We start from the raw sequence: 24855 nt of genomic DNA on the forward strand, positions 1-24855 counted from the left end.
AGGTCCCATGGTTTCCCTTATTTGCAATATCTAGTATATGTATGAGTCAAGCTGAAAAGGTCAGATAATGTGATGTCAGGAAAATGAACCCTTAGATATATATTTTAATGTTTTTTTTCATGCATGTGTTTCTAACGCATTTATAAGATCATCTCTTTGTTGCTTTATATGTCCCTCTCCCACAGTATAACCCATGCATTCACTATATTTGATGTCAGTATAACTTGTGGAGGAGAGAGGGAAAAACCAGTTGTTTAAGGATACAGGTGGACCTGTTGCAACAATGAGAAGTACAAGTTGTCATGTCCAAAATGAGCTCTACAACGTCAGTGCGGGAGGAGGAAGGGGGGTAGAAGAAGGATTGGGATTGTGGGGGAGGGGTGAGACTGGGAAGGGGTGTGAAGGATAAACCAAAGGAGGATGCTGAAATGCTTGGTAAGAAATGTATGCATTATCCTGCCCATGTAATTGTAACTCCTCTGTACAGTATGTTCACAAATAAAATAAAATTAAATATAAAATAATCGATCAGAGTCCTAGGATATAATTGTGTATTATGTTATTCTAGAATAGTTCAAGAAGTGCCCTTTCAATCATGACATATATCACATTCCATTGGTATTCATATGGATAAGAATGAGTTTCTTAGGATCTCCTGACATTTGGAGGTGGCAGGACCAGGATTCAAACTGTGGGCTCCACCTTCCACCATTTAATCTCCAGCACAGGGAACTCACAGGTCTGTCCAAGAACATCAGGAAGACCAACAATTAGGCAGGCACCTGCGCCTCTCAGCAGTCCTCCTTAATACTTACAAGTCTGTGATAGGAGGATCATGGTCAAAGTTACCTTAGGCAGGAATATCCTTGAGACTCCTGTCCAACTTCAATGCCAAGAAAGCCAGAAGTAGAGCTGTATGGTTCCAGAGGTTGAGGGCTAACCTTGAGCAAATGCAACTCACGGACTGTGCCCAGATTCTGAGTTAAAGGTCCGGGACTGAAAACAAACAGACATACAGAACAATCTGTGCAACCATCCAGCTAAAGCAGGTCACCTTCTTGTTCCCAACTGAATTGGACATTTTCCTGGGAAACTGCTCTCATCTTGACTCCGCCCATTCTGGCTGCATCGCAGTATTCTGGTCACACCTCCATTCTTTCATGGTTCTTTCTGACCAATGGGATACAAGAATGGTGGTCACACCCACATTCCATGCTGCGCAGAAGCACCGGGATTCCCTCTGTTGGTTGACACCACTACCAGCAGTTGAGGATTGTAGAGTTAGCTAAGTGGTGAGCAAGAGACTCCAGGTGACTGGAGTAGAGTACGAAATTGACATCCTAATCAGTTAGTGGGAGAAGAGGGGAATTCCCAGAGGCTGGGAACGTGGTCAGCCCATCTTTCCCATCTCAGCACTCAGATGTCTGAAACAACAAGACTCCATGAGAAAGCTACGGGCATGAAACTGCTGCCAGAACACCGGTAGAAGAATCCTCTTGGCAGACCTGTAAGATTCAAGAAAACAAAGAATATGAAAAAAGGAAGGATCCCCAAGAAACACACCACAAGGGAGCGTGATTCAATGGAAGGTCCGGCCAAAGGTGATGCCCACCAAGGGCTTCCCGTGCCTTTGGACTCAGTAACAGCCAGGAGGTTTCAGAGTGTCAATGGTGCTGATACCAACAAGGACCTACAGAAGTGCTAACGACACGTGGATCTCAGCAAAGAAGAAATCAGGCACTCTATGCTGAGATCCAATCACTGAAGCAGCAAAAGACAGACCTTCAAGATCAACGGGAGAAAGAGAGGGAGAAGATAGCCCAGGTGCGTGCAGCATCTAAAATAGAGCTAGAGATCCACAATGCACCCATACAGAGGTTGGTTTCGGCAGAAAGCAATTTACAATCCCTCCTGCAGCAGGCGACCAATGACACAGAAAGGGAGCACGAAGCTCTCACCAGCAGCCTGCAGGCCGCAGAGCAGTGCAGGGCAGAGCTGGAGATGTCGGATTCTGTGGTTACTGATCACAGAATCAGACTGAAATGTTCTTTGAACAGCTGCATGATGTGACCCTTCTGCTCAAGGAAAAGGCCAGAAGTTTCGATGACCTGGAGCAAGAGAACTCAAAGTTATAGGAGAAGCTGGAAGTGCTCTGGACAACTGGAAGAAAGGAATCTGCAAGTTCCAACAAGCACTGGTGGGGCATGAGTTACTGAAGAGACTACTGGACAACGTGAGCTGACTAGTGAGCACAGCGAATCTAGAGACAGACACCTTCACAGAAGACCTGAGCATTGAGAGGTCCACGTGGAAGTAAGATACCTGGCAGCTGACCCAGCGGGTAAACCAACTGACAGAGGAGAAGGAGCAAGGGGCAAGGCAGGTGTTCAGCCTAGAGAACAGGCTGGAGGAACCATGGCCCATCTCAGGTCTAGTGGCAGTTACAGGCCCACGACTACTGCACGCAGATGGAGTTGACAAACCGGGAGGAATAACTCCACATCCAGGTCCAGGAAAACCAGAGGCTCCATCTCCAGAACCCGGAGCAGCAGGAGCAATGGTGGAGACTGGAGGAAAAGGCCAAGGATTGGCAGGAGATCCCTGAGACCCCATGATGCGCATATGTGTGTGACGGACAGCTGGAGGAGCAGCTGGCCCTGCTGTGGGACGCTCTCCACGGGGTGAGTGGTGAGAAGGAGGAGCTCGCCAGCATCCTGGACACAGAGCAGCAGGTGAAGAAACACCTGCAGGAACAGCTCGTCCACAGAAAGGAGAAGATAGAGGAATGGAAAGAAATGGCTGAGATAGAAAGAAAGTCAAGCATCTCAGGACCAGCAGGAGCAGTGCTTGGCCCAGCTGCAGGAGCTCAGAGCCACCTGTGAGCGGCACATCACCTACAATTAGCGGCTGAGTTCCAAGAAGGAGGCCCTGCAGCAGCACCTAGAGAGGCAGACCCAATGTGGCACATTCTGCCACAGCTGCCCCACATCCAGAGCCACCCACAGCTCATGGGCTCAGGTGAGGAGCGCTCCCTCCCTTTCTTCTGTAGACTGATGCAGATGATGACTGTGTGACATAATATCTCTCCAAAGCCTCAGCAGCCACCGAAAGTAGGTGGACAGGTGTCCTTCTCTCAGGCTTCCATCTGCTGGGTCATGGGAAGGGTAAACTGCGGGTCGGGTAGGGCAAAGGCTGCCGGGAGGTGGCCAATATTCAAGGGACATTTAATAGACTTTTGGTGGCCAGAGAAGAGGGCCATGTTATGCTTATCACAAAGAATACATGTTCTCAAAGGGAGAACAAGCCTCCAATAAAGATTTGTTGTTCCAGTCCTGGGGCTTGAACTCAGGTCCTGGTCACTGTCCCTGAGCTCTTTCTCTCATGGCTAGCACTCTACCACTTGAGCCACAGGACCACTTCTTGTTTTCTTATGGTTCATCGATGATAAGAGTCTCACACACTTTCCTGCCCAGGCTAGCTTTGAACAGTGATCTTCCAGATCTCAGCTTCCAGAGTAGCTAGAATGACAGGAATGAGCCACCAGTTCCCAGCATTTGATACCTTTTGAAGGCGTCTTGGTGAGTCTGTAAAAGGAGACCCAAAGGCCCTGGATAGACCTTGACCCAATCAAGGAGTTGGGATTGGGAAGGCTGACCTTCTAGCCATTCTGTTCCCCAAAATTAAAGATGCAAGGTGGTGTTGGATGCATCAGACACCTAGGCCAACAGCCACCAGACACAGTGGGGAAAAGGTAGAGAATACCCAAAGATTGCAGTGCAGAAATCTTTGATTTTCCATGCATGTCGTGTGTGTGTGTGTGTGTGTGTGTGTGTGTGTGTGTGTGTGTGTGTGTGTGTGTGTGAGTGTGTGTGTGTGTGTGAATTGAGCCACAACCCTACTTGCTTTTCGATGGTTAATTTTAGGTAAGTCTCAAGGGCTTTCCTGTCCAGGGTGGCTTCAAAGCATGATGGGGGCCCCAGGGAAACAAGAGTAAATACAATCCCTTTGGTGGGCAACTCCTGCCTCTTCGTGGCCAGACGTGGAACATGCGTCCCTGTGCCATTGTGGGGGACTATCCTCCCCTAGAGTTCTATTTGGGAAAGTGACCAGGGCCAACCTGACTTTCACTCACCCTGAGTGCTGATTCCAGAGCAGATCTGTTCCACCCTAGGCCAAGAGAGCTCCAGGAGGCCCTGTTCCCAGGGACACAAGGAAGTGAGAAGTCAGCTCCAGGCCCAGCTAAGAGCCTTTGCCCAACTTGTCCTTCCTGATCACCATAAGGCCTGTCAAAGAACAATCCAAAAAAAACAAACAAACCAAAATTGGAGCTGTGAATCAAAGTGGTAGAGCTCTAGCATTGAAACAAAGAGCTCAGGGACATGGGCCCCAAGCTTTGAGTTCAAGACCCCCAGCTGACCTTCCCCCATAAAACACACATTAGCTAAATGTGAACTAGTAGGATTTGTGAAGTGTTTCTGAAAAATGGTGATACTGAAGAAAGCACCCTAATTCTAATGACAGCTGAACTTGTGACATAAAGGTATGTGCTGAGTCCTTCACAGGGTACTGTTTTCTGGGTCCTTCCCATATAGCGTGTTTTTTCTGAGTCTTCAAAAACCATGCTGTGTGCTGATTCATCCCAAAGGGTGCTATGTTCTGAGTCCTGGAGAAGAGTGCTCTGTGCTGGGTTTTTCAAAGGGTGCTGTGTGCTGAGTCCATTATACAATATACTTTATGCTGAGTCCTTCAAAAGTGCAGTGTGCTAATTCATCCCAAGTGGTGCTATGTGCTGACCCCTTGAGAAGGGAGGGACAGGTGAGTTTTTCAATGGGGGCTGTGGGCCCAGTCCTTTACACAGGGTACTTTTGCTGAGAGCTTCAAAGAGGGCCGTGTGCTGAGTTATCCCAATGGGTGCAATGTGCTGCATCCTTGAGAAGAGGAGGATGAGGTGAGTTCTGTCTGCCGAGTCCTGTAGACAGTGTGCTCTGTATTGTCTTTCAAATAGTGCTGTGTGCTGATTTCTTCCACAAGGTGGTATGTGCTGAGTCCTACAAAACTGTGCTATGTGCTGAATTTTTCAAAGGGTGCTGTGCACTCAGTGTTTTACACAGGGTGCTACATACTCAGCCCTTCAAAGGGTAGTATCATCAAAGTATATTCCTTGGGTACTTGGGGCAGATTTTTATAAAGTTTTTAACTAATGACTTCTAAGAATTCTTAATTGCTATATTATTTATTTTTAATTTCAATATAATTTTATTGTATACGTAATGTACAGAGGGGTTACAGTTACACAAATAAGGTAATGAGTACATTTCTTTTGGAAGGAACATTGTTATCCCCTCCATCGATTTTTTTGTATACTCAAACAATTATTGATGCTTTAGCTGTTTCTATTGATCAAATGTACTTTTGCTTTCATTGTTCATGCATTTTTATTATAAAATTGATATAAGAAGTGTTTACAGTTACTTAAGTCAACTAAAGAGTACACTGCATTTTATTTTCTATATTTCAAATTTTGATCTTGATTACTTATTTTCTTGTTTCTTTAGTTTAATTCTTTTTTCAGAGTTGTAGGATTAATTTAATTTTGCACGATTGTTGCACATGTAAATTATTCAGAGACATGTATGTTGCTTTTAAAATACTTCATATGTGAATATTTAAAATTATTTTCTTAATTTTTATATGGTTGGTGAATTTAAATAAATTGATTTTCTTATAGTTCTAAACATATATTTCCAGGTAACAAATAATTACTCTATTTTCAAGAACCACATACTTTTTCCAAGTTTTTCCATTTCCTAACAAATGGGGCAATGTCGTTCTTTCTGATGGAGGCATACAATTCCATTGTGTATATATACCACATTTTCTTGATCCATTCATCTACTGAGGGGCATCTGGATTGGTTCCATATATTTGCTATGGTAAATAATGCTGCAATAAACATAGTTGTGCTGGTAGCTTTAGTGTGGTCTTGTTTGTAAACATTTGGGTAAATGCCCAAAAGTGGGATTGCTGGGTCATAGGGGAGTTCTATGTGAAGTCTTTTGAGGAACCTCCGAAAATGAACCCTTAGATGTGTATTTTAATGTTTTTTTCTTTCATGCATGTGTTTCTAACGTATTTATAAGATTATCTCTTTGTTGCTTTGTATATCCTTCCCCCACAATATAACCCCTGCTTTCACTATATTTGATGTCAGTATAACTTGTGGAGGAGATGGGCAAAAACCAGTTGTTTAAGGATACAGGTGGACCTGTTGCAACAATGAGAAGTACAAGTTGTCATGTACAAAACGAGCTCTACATCGTCAGTGCGGGGGGAGGAAAGGGGGTAGAAGAACGATTGGGATTGGGGGGGAGGGGGAGGCTGGGAAGGGATGTGAAGGATAAACAAAGGAGGAGGCTGCAATGCTTGGTAAGAAATGTACGCATTATCCTGCCCACCTAATTGTAACTCCTCTGTACAGTATGTTCACAAATAAAATTAAATTAAATTAAAAAAAAAAGAATCACATACTATATTAAGAAAGGCTTCATTTCTTGGTTACTTTTGTGTAAATATTTGTACTTGAATAAAAAACGGTTGAGCTTGTCATGGTGATTTGTGGCTTCCATTTTCTACCTATGGTAGGAACTGAAAAAAGGGTTTGTAATTCGGGAGAGCCTGAGAAACTATGAGACCTTATCATAAAAGTATGTAGAGTGAAATGTTTAGAGATATAGCCACCAGTAGTGAGATATAGAGCACCTGGTTATCATATTCTAAAACTTGAGGTTAAAACACCAGTAACATTAATCTCTTGTCAAAATAAAAGGATACATGTTTCAAAATGTTTATTATTTAAAACTTATTTGTAAGATTCTCATGTCTTCTGTTTCTTAATTTTCACTTTACTTAATCTATAAGAATCCAAGTATATTGTGACTATTTGATTTCTACTAAACGTTTAAATAGTACGAGCAATAGTATGATTTCATATATTAACCTATTTTTATTATTTGTAATATTTTCCTCTATTTAATATTATGATATCAATATTTCAAATGTGTGTATGTGCTGTGTGTGTGTGTGTGTGTGTGTTTATGTGGTTTGTGTGTATTTGTGCTTTGTGTGTATTTTGTATTTCTTGGGAGATAACAGCATTATTTCACATATGGTATGTCAAGATTTTACCACTGAACTATACTGTGTAGTTATAATGTAAATAGTGTTTTAAATTATGACTTTTAAATTTTCATTCCTAGTATGTTTTTTCAAAATTATATATGATACAATGTGATCCATTTTTTATCCACATTAGCAATTTTTATTGTTATTTTATTGTTATTTAGAAGATTTCCACTGCTTTTTCACTTCCAAATTCTTGTGTTTGTTATTGATAAAGGTTTAACTTTGCTTCTTTTCTCTCTTCATTCTTTTTGCCTTTAGAGTTTACCTATTGTTTCCTTTATTTCTTTGGAAATTAATTATCATATTCCTATTACAATTTATTTACATTGTAAGAGGTCTATACAATGCTTTACTTTCTATTTTATTTTTCCCATCTTCTCTGACTCTCAGTCCACACTATTAGGTGGATTAAAAAAAACTTGATTAAGGACACTTTAATTATTTTCCTTCTTCTCTTCTCTGAAGTCTTTTAGTTTTGAAACACAATAACAATGACGTACAGCTCCTAGGTGGTCCATCATTCTATCCCCTTTCACTCTCCTCTGTAGTACAGCTCAAGTCGTTATCATTCAACTTTATTATGCTATAGTGTTATCTAAATCTTAACTCATTTCTAAATTAATTTTAGTTGTTTTAAGCATTCTCTAAAGACATTTTTTCCCTATATAATATCTGGAGTCTTGTGTGTTCACAAGGTACAAAATATGAGTGACTATCAATCTGTAGTATATTGGTCCACCTGCTCAATAAAGTTGTATGTAAACTCAAGGAATACAGGTCAGTCAGAACAATCTTGTAAAATGGTGTAGCTTGAGCACTCATACTAGATTTGAATCTTATTACCATGTTTATTAGTGAAAGAACCGACACATAGAAGAATGTAACAGATTTATCAAAAATAAATTCTTAGTTTTATTGTCAATAAATTTTGAAAAGGATGCCATGACTTAATGAAATAAAAATAGAATTTTAAATGTGTGTATTGGCACTATTGCTTCTCCAGTTTTAAAGAATGATCTTAGACTACGACCTCAAACCTTATACAAAAATTTAAACTAAAAAAATGATTATCAAACTAAATGTGAGTTGTAAAAACCTACAAAACATAAATGTAAAAATTCATGACAATGGATCGTAAAGGTTTCCAAAAATTTGACATGGAAAGCATTAGTGGCTAAAGAAAAGCAAGATTAAACTAATATCAACTGATAACCTTTCTTAATTCTATGAAACTAGTGAAAACATATCCAACAGATAGAGGGCACATATTTGTTAATGCTAAAATGTTAATGGTACAATGATCCTGAATCTTAAGTATTTTATACTTCTAATTCTGTATGAATTTTTCCCGAACAGGATATTTCTATAAAGAACATATGTAAATTAATAGTCAATAGGAGGAGCATATGAATTAAGCTCCTCTTTAGTGTCTAAGAAAAAAAGAAAAAGAAAACTCACTAGTATGACCATAATATAAAAAGATGACACAAAATATACTAATGCATTTGTGGAGAAATTCATATACTCTGCATAGCAGAATTATTTGGGTAATACTGCAGTCATTTTAGCAAGCAAGTTTTCAAGTCTTCAAAAGGTCAAAGAGAATTGTATATGTTCTAGCCATTACACTTCTATGTATGTATTAAGGAGAAGTAAAAAAACTTGTATGGATCAGGAATGTAGTTCATAGACAGTGCACTTGGACAGTATGAGTGAGGACCTGGAAATAATTCCCCAAAACAAATTGTGAAAAGACACCCTATAGAAGATGTATGCAGGACAAATTCCTGTAACTCAATTTTATACCTATTTTAATATCTGTTCTAAAATTTATAGCATTTCTATTTGAAGAAATGCAAGTTTGTGAAAATTAGGCTTGGAAAACCTATGATTGTACAATTCACTTCCAAAGCACTAAAATGTATACAATGAAAGGAGATAATATATTGCATGTGAATTTCATGTCCAAAAACGAACTTTACAACTTTGGCTGGGGGAAAGGGAGGGGGGAAGAGGGAAGGGGAGGGAACAGGGAAGGGGGGCGGAGATGGGAAGGGATAGGAAGGTGAAACAAAGGAAGAGGCAATAATGGTTGATAAGAAATGTACTCATTACCTTGCTCATGTAATTGTAACTCATCTGTACAGTATTTTCACAATAAAAAATGAAAAAACACAGCTTGCTAGTATGTATTCTTTTAAAGATCTTATAAATATCTTCCCTGTATCATTTGTAGCATCAAACATTACTTAAGCACACAGAAAAGACATAGTACTTTACATTAGTGGATCCAGGTTCTGATCTTGAGAATGTAGAATTTTGTAAGAACCTATGACAACTCACGGCCATATTTTCATGAATATTTTCATGTAGCTAGAACTAAATTACTAAAATATTCACTTGGAAAATATGTACTAAAATATCCACGTACTAAGCTTTTCTGTTTTATTTCTTGGTATTTCATTTAGTATGTTTTTTCTCTATTTTCTTTATCCATTTATCTGGCTTCCCAATCCTTCTTACTCTTCTCTAAAATATTGTTTAATTTGTACGTTTGTTCTAGTTTTCCTACACTCAGACTGAGCTCTTTACCCTGAGATTTTCACATAAATGACTTTGACTCAGATAATTTCTTACTTTAAGTTGAGTGCTTCTCAACTTAGTGTATGCCCCAGGTCACTTTAATACCATTCTATTCTGCTTTATATATCTTATGACATTTGCAATGAAGTCTATCTGCTTATTTCATTTTTCTCTCCATTTATTAAAGCACTGGATTTAGGAGATTTGGGGACACATCTTTTGTTCATTTCTGTAGATGCAGCAGATAAGACTCCTCCAGAGATAGACCCAGAATTCCTGCTTACGGATACTGGACATTCTGTCTATATCAAAGACACAATTTTTATGTATCTTCCAAGATTTGTTGTATTATAACTGAGAGTCCTAGAGACTTCTTACATTTTTTCACACTTGATAACCAAAAAAATGTGATACAATAGATATTAGCAAAATTTGTTTAACACAATGTTTCTGCATCCACTTTCTGGCCATGTATGGTAAGTCAGTTCCATCCTGAAAGGAACACTTCCTTTGTGTTTCCCAGCATATTAAATCATATACCTGACTTTATTAATTTTATCAAATGCTACAAACTTGAAGAGACATCATATTATTTCATCCGATTTTGATTCTTCAACTGGTTACAGATTCAATTTTGGAACACCGATGGAATTTATCATTTATCATAGACAACTGCTTATTCTGAGGATATCTGTTTCTCTTCACAAAGTCTGCCGGGAATTATCACTTCGTTCAATTCTCACACTCATGTACTTTTGAAATTCTATTATTTTGTTTCCACTATCTGGATTTTTCTTTCTCTCCATATGATGATGTCAATGCTTATCTTTCAGTCATAATTAAATAACAACTGTATTATAGTTATGAACAAATTCTCTCTTCCTAAGTATATGCTACAAATTTTGACATTATATGATATACTAGTAATTGTATTATATATATATATATATATATATGCACACACACACATATATATATATATATATATATATATATATATATCTTTTTCTGTTGGGAGTACAATAGACTTGTGTGGATAATTATTAGTCATCTTCACTTAATCATACACACTACCACAGACTGAATGAACTATAACACAAATTCATATCCTCATATAAACCTGAACATTCAAAATCAAACCTATCAGCAGTGTTAGTTTCTTCTGGACACTATTCAAGAAGATCCAATTGATCCTACTCAACTCATTTCTGGTGGTATTCTGACAATCTATTGCATTCTTTACCTTGTAAAGACAACACCATGACATCTGCCTTTCTCCTTGAGTGTATACTTTTGCCCAAATATTATTTATATTAAGACATTAGTCCCACTGGATTAGGGATCTTCCATACTTAGAAATGACTTCCTCTTAACTGAATTGTCAATGTCACTTTTCCCAGGAAACAAAGGAAGAGGCAAAAATGCTTGATAGGAAATAGACTCATTACCTTGCTCATGTAATTGTAACGCCTCTGTATGATATTTTCACAATAAAAAAACTTATTAATAAGTAAAATAAATAAAAAATAAAATAAATTCTCAATCATGGGCATTGGCAGTTTAGGACTTCCACAGAAAAATATATAAAACAAGTTAACTTATTCCAGTGGTATTACAGAAGATAGTAATGCAACAAACTACGTTTGTTTTTTTCATAAAACTACTTAAAATAGATTAAGTGACAACAAAGCAGTCTTAAACTAACAGTATTCTTAGCATAATGTTTTATTTCAGTATGTACCAATCTATTACTTAAGAAAATGTATTTAGCTCCCCTGATTTGTTTCATAAAAAAGACTGTTATAGGTTTTTTTTAATTTTTATTTTACTAAGCATATAGTTTCTGCAGTATTCTAAGTTCTTTCCCTTTAGAATACTCTAAGGGCTTATCTTTAATTGAAATACTTTATAGTCAGTGGCTTAGCAGACTTCCAGTGACTTCCACTATCTACTAGGTTCTTATTTATGTCTTTTTTGGTGCTAGTACTAGGGTTTGAAATAAAAGCCTTATACTATTGCTTGGCTTTTTCCACTCAAGGCTGGTGCCTTACCACTCATCCAAACTTCCACATCCAGCTATTTGCTAGTTATTGAGTCTAAGAATTTTGAGGACTTGAGGATTTGTCTGCTGGAGCAGGTTTGTACCCTCGTCCTTGGTTCTCATCCTCTTAGTAGTCACGATTATAGATGAGAGACACCATGACCTGGCAGGTATTCTTTTTATTTTTCCTGTCGTGGGGCTTGAACTCTGGGCCTGGGCACTGTCCCTCATCTCTTCAGCTCAAAAGGGTCAATCTACCACTTGAGCCACAGTGCCATTTCCGATTTTTTGGTTAATTAGAGATAAGAGTTTCACAGCTTTTCCTGCCCAGGCTGGCTTTGAACAATGATCTTCAGATCTCAGCCTCCGGAGTAGCTAGTATTCCAGGCATGAGCTACTGGCACCCGCTAAGCTTGAAGATTTTTATTTGTCCTAGACATGGGCTTGAAGTCAGGCCCTGATCCCTGTCCTTGAGCTTCTTTTGCTCCAGGCTAGCATTCTAATTCTTGAGCCATAGCTCCATTTCTGGCTTTTTGATAGTTTATTGATGATAAGAGTCTCATGGACTCTCTTATCTGGTGTGACTTCAAACCATAATCCTCAGATCTCAGCCTGCTAAGTAGCAAAGGTTATAGGTATGAGCCACCAACACCTGGCTAGATTTAAACTTTTATATTCAGTTATACAGTTTTAAAAAATCCTACTAGCAAATCCTAGAACGTACCTCTTTGAGATTTTGAATAATTTCACCTATTTTGTCCTTTATGCTACATCTGAATTTTTAATAAAACCTCTCCTTTCATTCAGATGATTTTGTTGATGGCTGAACAACACTGTGTAATTGGGGCCGGAATACTGAAATCATGCAGCTGTTGATTTACCGAGTCTAACATACAGTTCTTTTAGTCTAATTTTTACCTATCTCAACTTCCATTCATAAACTCAGTTTTGAAAATGCACATTTTTCATTGCATTAATAGTGAAAATTTTAATTTTGGAACCTGGACATTTTTTTAAACATTTTTCACAGCTCTGCCAGCTAAATAACTATCTTTGTAAACATGAAATTTTGATGTGTGAAAGCTGCCTTCACATTCTGATGTCTGAATAGGCAGTTATACAGCTTAATCTCTGATAAATTTTCTATGTCAGAAGTCAATGTGCCATATCTTATTTTTTATGAAAGTTTCTCCTTTCTTTAAAAAATTTTTATGCTATGTTTTAAACTGAGTGAAAATCCATAGCCTATTTTATTAACTTCAGAGCTCTTACAGATTGTAGGGGCAATGCTAGAAAATGTAGACAATTAATTACTACTGTCTCCAACTAGAGGTTTTGTTTTATTTGCAAAACCTAGAATATACTATCATTTCTCCCCATCATTTACATTCTTTCTCATGTATATCATTTGTACACTTAAATGACCCCTATATAGTCACACTCTGTTGCTTACAAGTAAAAATAGATGCTTGAAATATTAGGTGTCAGTTGAATAAAAGTGTAAAGGTAATAATTCTAAGAAAGACAGTCTTATTTTTTAATGAGGCCTAATTCATGAGGATACTTTCAAAGCATGTGTGTTTTGTATAATTACATCTGAATATTAGGAAATTATGATTTGCTACAGCTGGAAAGCATGCATAATGTACATATTCAGAAGCTGGAGAAACAAACATATGTCATCATGTTGTCTAGATGAATAGAAAAAAACACAAAAACCCACAAAATCAAAATATAGATAACTCACCCAGAAATACTTTTCAAAACAACATTAAAGCCATCAGGGTAGAATTAGGGTTAGAATCTATAAGGATTAATAGTGATATTTTGTGCAAGTTTGCATAGTAGTTAATTATCAAATATTTATAATTAATAAATATCTATTTTCATACATATGAAAAGCCAATAGTTATACAACAAAGGACTCAATATCACTTTTACAGCAATATAAATAAATATACACATGAATTTTGGATTTGAAAACATTATGGAGACTTCAAGAAATTATTCATAATTCTAATATACAGCAGTTTTGTCTATGGGTACATTGCCAATAAAATGATGTCAACATTTTGAAGAGCCATGTGCACCTTCACTTCTATTTTTATATTATTTTTTGAAACCAAGAAATGGAAATAGAGTGTCCTGATTGATTGTTGAACCAATAGAAATATATTACATATATGTATACATATATATATTTATGTATAAACACATGTGTATATTATATGCATATCACTGGAATATTATTCAGACAAAATGAGAGAAATTCTGTGATATTACAATGTTTGAAAGCTAACAAGTTTGTTCTCCCAATAAGAGAGATAATTGCGGTTATCATGGTTAAGGGGATGGTGAGGTATTTCTCAAAGTAAACTTCAAGTCATAGGATGAATGAGTTTTGGGAATCTGTGTACAGAATGACTAAAGCTATAGATTCTATTGGAATACATTTATCTTTAAGAATACTAGAAAAGTTACCTTCCTCCTTTATTAAAAATATAATATAGTTGATACTTGCTTCCATTTTTCTTTGAATGATCTTATGACTTTTTTCTGGGAGCTTGATGATGGATATGATTTTATATGAGACCATCAATTATTCTTCAGAAAAATAATTCTAGAGTTTTGATACACCAAGTAAACTAGTTTTGCTATATCTAATTCAGAAAAGCATGTACTTTCTCTTAAATAAGTTTTAAAAGTCATAATGAGACATTAAATTTGTTTCAATCTACATTGTAAAATATCAGGAAAGAGAGTAGAAACATATAACTGTAACACTGGATCTTAAATATGTTGGATAAAGTAGAAAGATATTAGTTTAATTTACCTCTCTCTATATATCCCTCATTTTCAAAACCAGAGATTTTCAGAAATAATGAATGTGTTTGCTGACTTTTAATATGCTTTGAAGCTAAAATCAGAACCAATATCACTCAATACTAACTCTTCTGGCCAGAAATACCATTAAAATGTTCAGCTTACAAAAGTAATTTAAGAAAACATAAGTCACCAAGCATGTTTCCTATGTTTTCAAAAATGCCTCAATATGGAGAATACAAATTTTACTAGTGGAAACAATCATGCACAATTATGACACCTTCTTAAAGGAAAATACATCTTTATGAATCAATGCAAAACTCATTTATTGAATATCTGCTGGATGTCACAATGTGCTCTACTAAAGAATCATAAGAGAATTGGAAGTTCTTTCAGAGAAATGTTTGTTGTTGTTGTTGCTGTTTGTTTTCCTTTAATTTTTTCTGTCAGTCCTGGGTCTTGAACTCAAGGTCTTGGCTTTGGCCCTGAACAAATTTTGTTCAAAGCTATCACACTATCATTTAAACCGCAGCTTCGCTTCTAGGTTTTGTATTGGGGGTTTTGGTTTTTTTTTTTGAGTAATTATTTGGAGATAAGAGGCCCATGAACTTTCGTCCCCAGTCTGGCTTCAAACCCTGATACTAAGATCTCAGCCCCAGGGAAAATGAAGCCTGCAGGCATGAGTTACTGGCAGCCAGCCGTTATTATATTTTTACATAACAATTGTCCATCCTAGTTTGAATGGCTTTTCAGTAAATCATGCTATTGAAATGCTGTGAATTTTTTCCTCTCATATTTGTAATAGTAAACACATGCTTCTTTTGGTATATTGATGAAGTAATGGCTTTAATACAAGTTACGTACAATGGATATACAACACTGTTTCAAGGTGTTTATGGTTTTCATAAATTTCTATCATATCATTTCAGGGTGAACTGTATAAATTTTTCTAACTATAAACCATCCTTGTTAATAAAGCGACTGAATTATTGAACAAGTTGGACAAAGAATTAGCCAAGGAGGGGCCAGCTGATCAACTTTTTAAATTATTAAACATAAGGGTCCTTGTACAAAATTCAAATTTTATTTTGCTCAGTTTAGGCATTAATAATACATAAAACAAAAAGCCACACTCAATTCTTTTCTTCTAAGTAAGGAGTCTGTTTCAATAAATAAGATCTGTGGTTTGATGCTGAGAGCTCTATTGTTTGGTTATTATGTTACTATCTGATTGTTCCTTCTTCTTATTTAAACATTTAATGAAAGGTTTTATGAATCTTGTGTCAGGCTTTGAAGCAAAAGGCATGATTTAAAGCATCTAATAAGTAAATAAATGTCAGAATACTGAAAAATCATGGGATATGCAAAATATATTAAAAGTGGTTTTAATAATAAAGCAACAGATTCTACTTTTCTCTTGAGATGATGAAGTATACAAAATGAGATTGTACTATATTTTAAAGACAAGACTATGAAATTCTAATTGCATACTTATGTCCTTAGTTGTTTCTCAAAAATAACCAAAGCATTATAAAAATTGTCCTGCTAGATACTTAAATAATTTACTAAATGATTATTTAATACATACTAATGAGACTGAAAGCACTGAAAATTTTAGTAATAGTCAAAATTATTTTATATTATAAACATGAAGTGTTTATGCTAATGTTTAGAAATCTGTCAATACTGAGTTAGTTTTTTTAATTTAATTTCTGCGCACATATTGGAATGAACTCTGAACCTCACATTCTACGCTTTCTTGCTCAAGCATGATACATTATCCCTTGAGCCATACCTTCCGTCCAGAATTTTGTTGGTTAACTGGAAATAAAGTTTCTCATGCTTTTGCTACCTGGACAAAGTTAGGTCACTATCCTCTGTAGCTCAGCCTATTCAGTAGCTGTGTTACATGTATTTTAACCCACTAATTAGTTGTAGTATGTCAAATTTTCTCTTTAAATTACCCAAATCTTATCTCCTTTCCTACATTAAAAAAAGATTATAGGGGGCTGAGAATGTGGCTCAGTGGTAGAGCACTTGCCTTGCATGCCTGAGGCCCTGGGTTCAATTACTCATCACCACATAAGCAAAAAAGAAAAAAGACAGAAGTGGCACTATAGTTCAAGTGGTAGAGTGCTAGCCTTGAGCTGAAGAGCTGAGGGACAGCGCCCAGGCCAAGAGTTCAGGCCCCACGACCGGACCTCCCCCCCCAAAAAAGATTATAGGAATGTTTAGAATCCAAATTAAGCTTAATTTTACATTTTGTAAATGAAAATCATAAAAAATTTCTGTTTGCCCATTTGTTAGGAAATGGAAAGACTTGAAAAAATTATATTAAGTGAAGTAAGCCAGCCACAAAGAAACATAGGCCCCATGGTTTCCCTTATTTGCAATTACTTGTATATGTCTGAGTCAAACAGAAAAGGTCAGATAAATTGATGTTAGATGAAATGAAACCCAAGATAAATATTCAAATGTTTTTTTTTCTTTCATGCCATTGTTTCTAACATATTTATAATATAATTTTTATGTTGCTTTGTATGTCCCTCCCACACGGTATAACCCCTGCTGTCACTGTATTTGATGTTGGCATAATTTGTGGAGGGGAAGAGAAAAAAACAAATTCTTTAATTCGGGATACAGATGGACCCATTGCAACAATGAGACATACAAGTTGTTATGTCGAAAAACAAACTTTACAACTTTGGCCGGGGTGGAGATGGCGGGGGGAAGGAGGGGAGATTTAGGGGGGCGGGGGGGGGAGATGGGAAGGGATAGGAAGGGGAAACAAAGGAAGAGGCAACAATGCTTGATAGAAAATGTACTCATTGTCTTACCCATGTAATTTTAACTCCTCTGTACGGTATTTTCATAATGAAAAAAATTGTTTGATTCGGTCCTTCTTTCTCACAAAAATTGAGGTAAGTCAGTTTTACAAAGGGTTTTAATTGAGAGGTTGGCTATGTGGTTATTTATTCTAAATTTTTTTCCTTTAGAGTTATGTGGCACCACGCACATATTCTAGGTTTTTCAAGATTTGCATTGAGGTTTGAGTGCTCCACTTTGGTATCCTGTTTATATTTTTTACTCTAGAGTTGTACAAAGAATAATTATAGCAGCAAAATTGTTCCTTTGTACTAAGAAGGTTAAGTAAGGTGGGCTTCAGTGACACAAACTGATTATTCTAGTTACTCAGGAGGCTGAGACCTAAGGATCTCAGTTCAAAGCCAGCCTAGACAGGAAAGTCTGTGAGACTCTTATCTCCAATTACCTACCAGAAAACCAGAAGTGCACTGTGGTTCAAGTGGTAGAGCATTAGCCTCGAGCTGAAGAGCTCAGGGACAGTGCCTAGGCCCAGAGTACAAGCCCCATTAAAGACCAAAAAAAAATGTACCATATGTGTAGCCAGCACCCATCAAACCATCAAATTACAGATGATGCATTACCCTTTTGGAAAACTTTCTTCTCATTATAATGATAATGAATGTTATTTCTGGTATGCAAGTCTACCCTTAAGTAATTCTAGCTTGGCCATAAGCCGTAAATCTTGGATGAAAATACTGATTTCTCCCAGGCATAGTCCTTGTATGTATGGCTTTGTTTATGAGAGTTGAGTATTGTGTAGATAAAGAATGCTTAATACAGAATCTGGTAAGCACATAGGATACATAAAATTTTATTATGGAAACTTTGATACTCAAAATACAGAAATCAAGATGCATTATACATTAGGAATTAAACTACAAAATGTGAATGCTTTATTTTATTTCCCCAATGTCACTCAAACTACATTCAACATGAAAAGACAACATTATAATTGAATGATTATAAAACAATATAATATAATAAAAATATTAAGAAGACAGAAAATCACAGGTTTTGGTATTCTGAATATATACCTGTTTTGAGTACAACAACAAAAAATTAAGCCTAACAGAAACAACATGTTTTATTATTTTTAGTGGTATAGCAACAATTTCAATATAAATAAAAATATACTCCAATCATAATCTAAATAGATATATTTAGAATTGTTTTTAAAGTCTAAGAGACATAAGTATATGAGTATAGAAAGAAATAAAGGAGAAAAGATATGAAGTTGACAGAAAATGTTTGCATAGACTTTTAAACATTTCTTTTGTCAGGACTTTTGAATCTGGCTGGTATTATATTCTGTGAGAAATCAACTTTGCTTTCTCATGTAAACTAATTTTCAAAACAGATATCCATATATCATGTTACTATCACTGTTTAAAAATCAGATTATTTTATATCAAAAGCTAAACCAAAGCATAAGATAGTGACTTTCTTTTCACTTTGTCCTAAAGATGTGAAGGCTATATAAAACCTATATACTGAAAATCTATCTATTCAAGTTGAAAAAAGATAGATGTTACCAGTCCATATTAACTGCTAGCATAATTTTATTATTTGTAATAAATACATTACTAATGTCAAAAACTCAATCTCACTCAATTGCGTTTATACTGAAGAACTAAAAATTATATTCACCATTTTGCAGTCACTAACTGCTGACTTCGCTTCTGTAACTTGCTTTTGCTAACGTTAAAGTCTAAAGATAGGTCTCTGTCAACAAACTCTAAAGAATGTAACCGCCCTGATAGATAACTAACTGCTGACCTCGGGCCCAGACATTCCCAGAGTCCGGAACAATGGCTAACACATATTCCGGATCCTCCTCCAGGAACTGGACCCTGAGATAACGACCATCTGACAGGACCAGCAAACTAGGCCGAATGTCAACCAATCGCAAGCCTGTAACTATGGGAATTCCCCCTAACCCTTATCATCCAAAGTAACCATCCCCCTTGAGTCACCCCGCGCCAATCATTTTACAAAGAGTGTTACAAAACTTCCTGCGTGGTATAGAGATTTGCTGTGAGTGTCTACCGGGGCCCTGCCCCTACCTTAAAATGAATAAAAAGTGCTGTAACCCTGTGTTCAGGGCCTCTTGTTAACACCCCTACAAAGGTGTGCAGGAGGTCCGTGCTCGCATGTTCGTTAATAAACGACTCTTTGCAGCTTGCATTTTCCAAGGTCTCTGGTGGTCTACGGGGGGCCTCCAAGACTCTGGGTACTACAATACATGCACAAGTCCAGTGTTGTGTCTTTATATTTGGAATGTGAATGTGTGAATCACATTGTTTAGCTTTGTAGGTACCTCTTTTTTAATTTTTTTATTATAATTAATTTATTTTTTTGTTGTGAAAATACAGAGGGGTTACGATTACATGGGCAAGATAATGAATACATTTCTTATCAAGTATTGTTGCCTCCTCCTTTGTTTTCCCTTCCCAATCGTTCCTATACCCACCGCCCTGCCCTCCCTACCCGAACCTCCCACCCACACCAAAGTTGTAAAGTTCCATTTTCTACATAACAACCCATTGTTATGTTATGTTATGGCTCCACCTTTATCCTTATTTAAACGATTTGTTTTTTTCCCTTCCCTTCTACAAATTATACCAACATCAAATACAGTGAAAGCAGGGGTTATACCATGGGGGAGGGACATACAAAGCTACAAAGAAATCATTTTATAAATATGTTAGATACAATCGCAAGAAAGAAAACAGACCATTTGATTACTTATCTTGGGGTTCATTTCTCTAAGATGAACTTATCTGACCTTTTCTGCTTGACTCAAGACATACAATTGTTATTGCAAATAAGGAAAACCATGGGGCTATGTTTCTTTGGGCCTGGCTTACTTCACTTAATATAATTTTTCTGTCTTTCCATTTCCTAACAAATGGGGCAATGTCATTCTTTCTCATGGAAGGATAGAGTTGCATTGTGTATATATACCACATTTTCTTGATCCATTCATCTGCTGAAGGGCATCTGGGTTGGTTTCATATCTTAGCTATGGTAAATAATGCTACAATAAATATAGTTGTGCTTGTGGTTAACTACTTGTAGAAAACTAAAGATAGATCCTTATATATCATACTCCAATAGAATCAACTCCAAATGGATCAAAGACCTCGGAGTCAAAACAGACATTCTGAAAACATTACAGGATGGAATAGCAGAAACCCTAGGTCTCCCTGGCACAGGCTGAAATTGTCTTAATAGAGAACCAGAAACACAACAAATCAAAGAAAGTTTGCACAAATGGGATTGCATAAAATTGCAGAGCTTCTGCATGGCAAAGGACATAGCTAGCAAGATTAATAGAAACCCCATGGATTGGGAGAAGATCTTCACTAGCCATACAACATACAAGGGTCTCATATCTAAAATATACCTGGAACTCAAATAATTAAAACCCCCAACAACAAATCTTCAAAGAAACAACTGCCCAATAAATAAGTGGTCTAAAGGCTTAAAGAGAAACTTCTCTGAAGAAGAAAGAAGGATGGCCAATAAACACATGAAGAAATGCTCAACCTCCCTAGCCATAAAAGCAATGCAAATGAAATCAACATTGGGATGCCATTTCACCCCAGTTAGAATGGCTATAATCAAGAACTCTAATAACAACAGATGCTGGAGGGGATGTAGACAGAAGGGAACCTTACTTCATTGTTGATGGGAGTGTAACCTTGTTCAATCACTTTGGAAAGCAGTATGGAGTTCCCTCAAAAGACTCCACATAGAGCTCCCCTAGGACCCAGCAATCCCATTTTTGGGCTTTTACCCCCATGATCACAAACAAGACCACACTAACGCTACCAGCATAATTATATTTATCATACGTACCACTTTTAAATTTTATCCCTCAACTTGCTAACATAGCTCTTTTATTTTTTGCACACGAACCTTCATCCCAATCAAATGATTTACCATGCTATCTTCACGTGTAGCAACAAGGTCACATAAAACTGTCAGAACGTGTGGTAAAAAATGTTTTAAAAAAGACGGTCATTCGTGCTGTGAATGTGGCTTAGTGGTAGAGGAATTGCCTAGCATGCATGAAGCCCTGAATTTGATTCCTCAGTACCTCATAAACAGAAAAATTCAGAAGTGATGCTGTATTTTAAATGGTAGAGTGCTAGCCTTGAACAAAAGAATCTCAAGGACAGTTCCAGGCCGAGATCAAGTCCAGAACTGGCCAAAAAATAATTGACTATACTTTAACCACAGTTCATTTGTACAACTCTTTGTTAAATAACTTGGCCGAGCTTTAGTCTTGTATGATTCGCTAGAGATTACAATAAAGCCACTATCATTGGCGTGCCGATATTAACTAATTGAGTTGTTTTCTGTTCCCCAATTTTTGTTAATATAAATTAGTTATAGAAGGGATTTCCTTTTGACAAGACCATATATGTAGATAGTATACCTTGATCTGACTCATCACAAGCATCATTGTCTTTCTGTGCTGCTCCCCCTTCCAAAACTTACTTCTTTATTTTTCCATTTCACACAGTTACTTAAAATATTCTAACCATATTCACCCTCCTATACCCTCTCTTGTTACCCTTCCCCACTCCAATTGCTGCCAACCATCCAGTCAGGACCTTTTGGACATTCTTTGCCTACATTCTCCTAAGTGTATGTTAATTTAGATGTCAAGAATGAGACACTATTGTCTTCTTTCTCAACCTATTTAATTCCAAAATCTTTCCTCCATTTACATAATCATTGATGTAGCAAGCCCAAAAGTCATAGTTCTCTTTGGATATGTTAATAGTCTTATTTGTCTTTCACAATCTTAAATATATTCAATGATAACTAGCTAGCTAGCTAGCTAGATACATACATACATAGATAGATAGGTACAGAGAGAAAGAAAGAGAGACAGAGACAGAGAGAGAGAGAGAGAGAGAGAAATAGATAATTCTATCAGGATACAGTATACATAACCATGTATGTGTGTCTGTATGTAACTTTTCTTCAAAACACAAGTTGTCAAATTCTTATAACAACCTTTCAGTATTACTGCCTGCCTTCATCACTCATTTTTTCCTTAGAAGTCTGTTTCATGGTTCTCAATGTGATCTTTTCTTTGCCAGCATCATGCCATTGATGTGTTCAACTCTGTTCTTCTATTTCACATTTATTGCAGAATCTAGAGTTTCAGGCACAGTTCATTCATCTTCTCCTTTCTTCTTTCTTTCTCTGAAAATTCATGTAGACAACTTTGTTCTGAATTCATCACTTACACCACAGCGTTTTTGAAACATAGCTAAGAATGAGAATAGGTAATTACACTTTATCCTTGAGAAGTAGCCTTTACACCATTAGGCATATTAATATTTCATGGAAATATTTAAATATGATTTTATTATGTTTAAGCAGTACAAAAAGCAAACCAATTTAATTACAGTGCTAGAAAATATTCCTTTAGAAAATGACCTTTTGTTTTGCTTTGTTTCTTCGGAATATAAAATCATGATGAATTATATACATGTGAGATTAATTTTTAACTGCTTCTGCCTTCTCTAAATGTATAGGTAAGTGACATTCTATTTAAAATACCCATTTGAAGCTGGGTGCTGTTAGTTCACAACTGTGATCCCACCTATTTATTATATTGAGATTTGAGGATTCAGGTTCAAACAAATTAGAGCAAGAAAGTTCGTGAGACCCTTACCTCCAATTAACCATCAAAAAGCAAGAACTGGAGCTGTGAATCACATAATGGAAGTCTACTCTTGAGAAGAAAATCTCAGGGAGAGTGCCTAAACACTGAGTTCAAGCCCTAGAACCAGTGTGTGCATACACACACACACACACACACACACACACACACACACACACACACACACACACACACACACACACACACACAAACAATTTGGTACTCTTTGTTTCTATTACAAATATTTTGTAAGAGCTCTAATAACAACAGATGATGGAGGGGATGTGGACAGAAGGGAACCTTACTGCATTGTTGGTGGGAGTGTAAACTTGTTTCACCACTTTGGAAAGTAGTATGGAAGTTCCTCAAAAGTCTCCACATAGAGCTCCCCTATGACCCAGCAATCCTACTTTTGAGCATTTACCCCAATGAACACAAACAAGACCATACTAAAGCTACCAGCACAACTAGGCTTATTGCAGCATTATTTACCATAGCTAAGATATGGAACCAACCCAGATGCCCCTCAGTAGATGAATGGATCAAGAAAACGTGGTATATATACACAGTGGAATTCTATGCCTCCATCAGAAAGAATGGCTTTGCTCCATTTGTTAGGAAATGGAAAGACTTGGAAAAAATTATATTAAATGAAGTAAGCTAGACCCAAAGAAACATAGGTCCCATGGTTTCCTTTATTTTCAATAACTAGTATCTGTCTGAGACAAGCAGAAATGGTTAGATAAGTTGATGTTAAGCGAAATGAACCCCAAGATAAGGACTCATTTTTTTTTCTTGCTTGCTATTGTGTCTAACATATTTATATGATATTTCTTTGTTGCTTTGTATGTCCCTCCCCCATTGTATAAGCCCTGTTTTCACTCTATTTGATGTTGGTATAATTTCTATAATGGAAGGAAAAAATTAAATTGTTTAAATAGGGATACAGGTGGACCCATTGCAACAATTTATAAGATATTATGTTGAAAAACGAAATTTACAACTTTGATGGGTCGGGGGGAGGAATTGGGAGTGCAGGGATGGTAAGGAGAAACAAAGGAGGAGGCAACAATGCTTGATAAGGAATATACTCATTACCTTGCCCATGTAATTGTAACCCCTGTGTAGGGCATTTTCACAATTAAAAACATAAATAAATAAATAAATATATAAATATATAAATTAATTGAGAAAAAACCCAAAAAGGTGGAAAAGATACCAAATTTCTATAGTTTGTCATGATCTAATTGTTTTGAAAAAATTTAAAAGTAGAAAGAAGCATTCACTTAAAAATCTGGCCAAAATGTACATTATAAAAATATTTTGTATGTATAAACTATTTTCTCTAATCAACTCCAAAGGGTGAAACTACCCATAGCTTAGGTTTGTGTAGTATATCTAGCTTTTTACTAAGATATGGCCCTTCAAATGCCCACTGATCTTCAAATTCTGTATTCAATATAAAGACAGGCCCTTCCTCAACACTGGTTCTCCTGTGGTCAGATCTATAACATCTTGGATTTATTCTCTTGGGTAGTAAGGTATGCTTGTGTGGGTGTATGGGTTAGGTTAAACATGTATGAGATAACACTTTTGCCTCTATTCTCAACATGACTAGATTTTCCAAATAATGAATCAGACTTTTTGCATATCACCATTCTGAAGAAGCATATTG

Source organism: Dipodomys merriami, unplaced genomic scaffold, assembly GCF_024711535.1.
Source record: "Dipodomys merriami isolate MVZ:Mamm:240054 unplaced genomic scaffold, mDipMer1.0.p SCAF_413, whole genome shotgun sequence".
In the NCBI taxonomy this organism is placed as follows: domain Eukaryota; kingdom Metazoa; phylum Chordata; class Mammalia; order Rodentia; family Heteromyidae; genus Dipodomys; species Dipodomys merriami.